General features: G+C 35.0%; 1 non-coding gene across 1 annotated transcript; it reads right to left on the bottom strand.

The window, feature by feature from the left end:
• Positions 1 to 1293: 1293 nt before the first annotated feature.
• LOC115832227 lies at positions 1294 to 1505 on the bottom strand. Its single transcript, XR_004027656.1, has one exon. It is a non-coding gene; the product is annotated as a small nucleolar RNA U3 (small nucleolar RNA).
• Positions 1506 to 5981: the final 4476 nt, after the last annotated feature.

Raw genomic sequence — 5981 nt, forward strand, 5'->3', positions numbered from 1 at the left:
GAAAAAATGAAATAAGAGAACTTGACTGATTTAAGTCTATCTAAGCAAAAGTGAACTAGATTTATTATTCTAATCTGACAATCTGGATGAGAAAGAAATCATAGGGGACTGGATTGATGTAAAGATATTGGTGAGCTGAAATGGGCAGTGGGTGGGGGGCATTGGGTTTGTCAAAAGAAAGGAGTTCTGTTTCCGATAATGTTTCCAGAATTTATCACATGTCAGTTCATGTTTACTTCTGGACATCAAAGGATGTGATCTTTTGTCAAGGTCTGTAAGGGAAGGTATTTGTAATAGTTATTTATTGATGCAGAACAAATTATCCACATACTTGGGAGTTTAAAACATAAAACATTATTCTCTCATATTTCTATGAGTCAAAAATTTGAAGGCAGCTTAGCTGGATGGTTCTGGCTGAGGGTCAAGCCATGGTGTTGGCTGGAGTTACCGTCATCTTAAAAACTTCACTGGAGCTTTAGTTACAGGATCCACTTACTGGATGTTTCAGTTACATGACTCTAGCAGAGGGCATCGATTCCTTGATGACTTTTGAAAAGAAGCATCCATTCCTGTTCACATGGACCTCTACATGGAGATGCTTGAGTGTTCTGATGACATGGTATCTATTACCAGCTTTCACCAGAGCAAGTGATCCCAGAGAGAGTGAAGAGACAGATACAAGGCCCTGCATGACCTCATATTGAAGGTCACACACCATCACTTCTACATAGTCTATTTGATAGAAGCAAGCCACTACATCCACCCAACGTTCAAGGGGAGGGGGATGAAGCTCCATCTCTTAAAGGAAGGCATGTCAAAGAATTAGTAGATATATTTTAAAAGTACTACTCTCATTTAATGTCATTTAACTTTGTAAAAATTTTTGTATGATATTCTCTTGTATCTTCATGTATTTTTTAACATTTTTATCTTTAGTCATTGTTCCTAAAGTTCAGACACAATGCCACCTTCAAATGAGCTGAAAAAGCACAATTTCATAATGAAAGCTATCTTATCTAGGGAAATGAAATTCCTGATTAAAATATTAAAATGTCAAAGAAAGTTAACATTTAAAAACATGTCAAGTAATGTATCTGATTACTGGATGTATACACTGTATAAACCAAGGAATATTGATTGTGAATCCTTAGAGAAATGACAGCCTTCTGTAAAAAACTGTGGAAGATGTATCTTCTATAGATGATAGAAACAAACGTGCATTTTAATCTCTACATATTGTTTGTTGCCTGATAAACTGCATTAGATTAAATTAATTAGTTAATTTAAATAATTACCTCTCAGACTTCATCCTCCCCTCCTATTGTTCTGAGGGAGGGAAAGGATGATCATCAATACCAAGTGTCAGTTGCAGCAACACAACACAGAGAGCTGGCTTCATGCTTAGGAGACAATGCTGTGCCCCTTTCCCATAGTTGATGGTGCTCTACACGTTCAGATAAACTTCTAGTAGAAAGCATAAAAGTGATCCCTGAAAGAATAGTCTTGATAAATGATATGGTTTGGCTGTGTCCCCACCCAAATCTCATCTTGAATTGTAGTTCCCATAATTCCTACATGTTATGAGAGGGACTGAGTGGAGATAATTGAATCATGGGGCTGGTTTCCTCTATCTTGTTCTCATGATAGTAAATTCTCACAAGATCCGATGATTTTATAAGGCACTTGCCCCTTTGCTCAGCTCTCCTTCCTCTTCTCCCTGCCACCATGTGAAGAAGGATGTGTTGGCTTCCCCTTCTGCCATGACTATAAGTTTCCTGAGGCCTGCCTAGCCATGCTGAACTGTGAGTTAATTAAGCCTCTTTCCTATATAAATTACCCAGTCTCAGGTATGTCCTTATAGCAGCACAAGAATAGACTAATACAATAAATTATATTTTAAACTTGAAATTGATGTTTGAGTATAACTGCCTCAAAAAGGCATATGTCCTGTTTTGCTTAGGGTGCAATCCTGCATAAAGTCACTCAATGTGCTAGTGTCCCAAAGCATTAAACTGAATAATTTCAGAAGTCTTTTCTCATTCATTTAAAGGATAGCAATTAATACTTTTCTTACATTTCTGGATTAATTCTGATTATTTCTTAAAGATAGTAGATTTTGATGTTGTTTGTTACATTTAGTAATGAATGAAGTATGTCCTCCAACATTTTAGGACTATTAGCTGCTATTTAAATAACACATTTAGAGGCATAATTAGTAAGCATTTTTTTGCAATATTTTAATTTGGCATGTTAAGTTTTCTAAAATAATAAATTTCCATAGGTATATGTAGTTGAATAATCTCAGCAATCTTATACAGGTCAGAATTTTAAGTTTTCATTACTTTTTATACATACACAAGAATGAAAATTATATTTTACTAAAAAATTAATGGAAAAGATTTGATTGCAACAGTTTTTAAGATCACAGAGTATATTTGTTGATTGAGTTTTTTGGAGTGGGGAGAAAATTAGAAAAGGAGAACAAAGAGAATATTGACAAAAATATGGAAATTTTTTTATTTTTTATTTTTAGAGATAAGATATCACTCTGGGCTGGGTGCACTGGCTCACACCGGTAATCCTAGCACTCTGGGAGGCTGAGGCAGGTGGATCACCTGAGGTTGGGGGTTCGAGACCAGCCTGACTGACATGGAGAAACCCTGTCTCTACTAAAAATACAAAATTAGCTGGGCGTGGTAGCTCATACCTGTAATCCCAGCTACTCGGGAGGCTGAGGTAGGAGAATTGCTTGAACCCGGGAGGAGGAGGTTGTGGGGAGCCGAGATGGAGCCATTGTACTCCATACAGGGCAACAACAGTGAAACTCCATCTAAAAAAAAAAAAAAATTACTCTGTCACTATACTATAATAATACTAATAAAAATAAAACTTGTACAATTATAGTTCAGGACTTCAAGGTCTCCCTGTCAGCTACTGGTAGGAATATTAGACAGAAAATTTAGTAAAGATAAAGCAAATCTGAACACCTTTCAGAAAATAAGATGTAATTGACATAGATAAAAATGTCCACCTGAAAACTGCAGAATATATACGTATTTATTTCAAGCACCCATGGAACATTTGCCAAAATAACCTGGGTCATACAACAAACCTCAACGAATTTAAAAGAATTGAAGTAATGTAGAGTTTGTGTTCTGTGACCAAAAATCTATAACAGAAAGAAACCTCTAAAATCTCTAAACACGTAAAAATTAAGCTACACATTTCTAAATACTTCCTGGATAAAAGAAAAATTTAAATATATATACATAAAAATTAATAAAAACAAAAACACAATTTATCAGAATACATAATATGCAGCCAAGGCAGTGCTAAGAGGAAAACTTATAGCCCTAAATTCCTACATCAGAAAACAGAAAACCTCTCAAATCAATTACCTAAATTTCTACCTCTAGAAACGAGAAAAAGAAGAGCAAAATTAGCACAAAGAAAGCAGAGGAAAGGAAATCTTAAAGATGAGAGCAAAAACCAAAGAAATTTGAAATTGTTAACAGTGGGGAAAACCAATGAAACAGAAAGCAGAATCTTTAAAACAATAACATTAAAATCTCTAGCAAGACTCACAGAAATACGAAGCAAGAAGGCATAAATAATAAATATTGGGAATAAAGTATAGGATATAATTACAAATCTTGCAGCTATTAAAAGATTAACAAGGAAATGCTATGGATAACTTTACACTAATTTAGACAACTTAGAAGAAATTGAATGAGATAACCAGCAATAAAAACAACAAATTATTGATATATGCAACAGCTTGGATGAATCTTCAGAGAATTATGCTGAGTGAGAAAAGCCAATCCTAAAAGATTATATACTTAATAATTCCATTTATATAACATTCTTGACATGACAAAGTTTACAAATGGAGGACCCGTTAATGGTTGCCAGAAATGAGGGATAGTGGGTTGTAAGTGTGTGTGGTTCTAACAGAGCAACAGGAGGGATCCTGTAGTGATGAAACTGTTCAGTTTCTTGATTACCTGGTAATGAAACTGTTCAGTTTCTTGATTATCTAGCAATGAAACTGTTCAGTTTCTTGATTATGGTGGCAGATATATGAATCTACACATGTAACATAATGCACAGATTAAACACCACACACACAAATAAGTAAAATGTATTTGGAGAAATCTAAGATTAGCAGATTGTATCAACATCAATAACATGGTTGTGCTATTATAGTATAGTTTCAAAATGTTCCCATTAGGGAAAACTGGGGAAAGTGTACAGAGCACACTCTCAGTATTATTATTTACAATAGCATATCAAGTTACAATTTTCTCAAAATTTCAATAAAATGTAGAGTTGCTGAGATTTTTAAATAGCCATTATCTTAGAAGTGCCACTTTACCTGTTTTTCATCCTGATGAAAATCACTCAAGATACTGCCTGGCATATTTTAAACCCTGTATAAGTGTTTTCTAATACTATTTAATAGAATGCACAATAAATCTTCATTCTTTCACTTTTCTATTTCAGGACACAACAAGTCATTCAAACTTACTATTTCCCAATAATTAAAGCACCCATGTACTTTTTTTAGATAGAATTTTTTAAACATGAGGAATCAGTCACACTTAATAATTTTTTACCTCTCAAATATTTTTTCATTGGGAAATCATAAAAAGTGAAGTTTGTTAACCAAAGTGTCAGCTCAGTAGGAGTACAAATAACTTACGCAGGTGATGGTGGAGCTGAGAGAAAAAGAGATGCAGATTTCTTCCTGTATTGTATATGTAAAATGTAGTCTGTTACCAAATGTCTCTTTCCTCTCCTTTTTCCTAGACCCTGGAATCCGTGCTGACTGAGCCCATCTGGGAAGGCACAAAAACCAGATGGCCATTGTGAACTGCTGGGGAGGCCCCACGGCAGTGAGAGCTAGTCCCAGAAAAGAAATCTCTTTGGGACACAATGAATACAGGCCTAATTTATATTTTAGGGTTTTAGAAGGAGATTAGGGTCAACAGTGGCATGATTTTAAACAGCCGTTGAGAAGGCTCTTTTTTTTTTTAATCTTTACACCAGCGAAGCTGAATTATAAGTTTGAAGAGCTCCTGAAGTGTGAAAATATGCCCTCAAAGAAAGGGAGGCTGAATAATTGTATGGCTGTGCAGATTACAAACAGTATGTAAAAGGATTGTGGTTAAAGAGCTTCATCAAAGCAATGCACTCTGCAATTGGGTATTGTCACAGGGATTATAACTTTAGGAGGGATATAACCAGCAGGGGATAAAGGAATGGCCTCCCTCCTGTTTTTTATGCTAAAGCATTTGAACAATCAATAACAAGGGATTAGAGACCAAAAAATATATTGTGGCCTTGTTCTATTAAGACTGGTGTCAAGGTTGAAGAGATGTGGTTCATGAACTTGGGAAGCCTTAGTGCCTTTGTCATAGGACATCTACAGGCCTCGTGTGTCTCCAGTCCTAGCAAAATGCCATGATGACAAAAATTAGTTCTTGTCTAAGAGAATCAGTAAATCAGATACAGATATCCATCTGGCATTTCAGACTTGGATCTTAATCCCTTCCTCATCTTTTCTTTATTAGATGGCATATATTGGATTTGCTTATTTCACTGAAGATCCCTTTTCCCACGGGAGATGCCTCATAAACACTGATAAAGGATTCTGAAACAATCAACTGAAGCTCAGTCAACACCAATCTAAATGAAAATTGCAATTAATGTTTATCATATTTTTCCATGCCTAGTGACCTTAATTATCATTCAACCATATTTTGCCATTACAGTTGCCTCAGATAGTCAGTTTGTGACTTAATCTATCATGAAAATTAATTACTTATCCATTTATTAATTTAACAACAACACATTGAGGACCCATATATGCCAGGTGCAACGGTATGCAAAGATAAACAGTCTTCGTACCTTCAGGCAACTCATTTTCTAATAGATTGGATAGAAATATTAAAATTTCTACAAAGTGTTAAATACAATAA

The sequence above is a fragment of the Nomascus leucogenys genome, chromosome 21, assembly GCF_006542625.1.
Source record: "Nomascus leucogenys isolate Asia chromosome 21, Asia_NLE_v1, whole genome shotgun sequence".
Lineage (NCBI taxonomy): Eukaryota > Metazoa > Chordata > Mammalia > Primates > Hylobatidae > Nomascus > Nomascus leucogenys.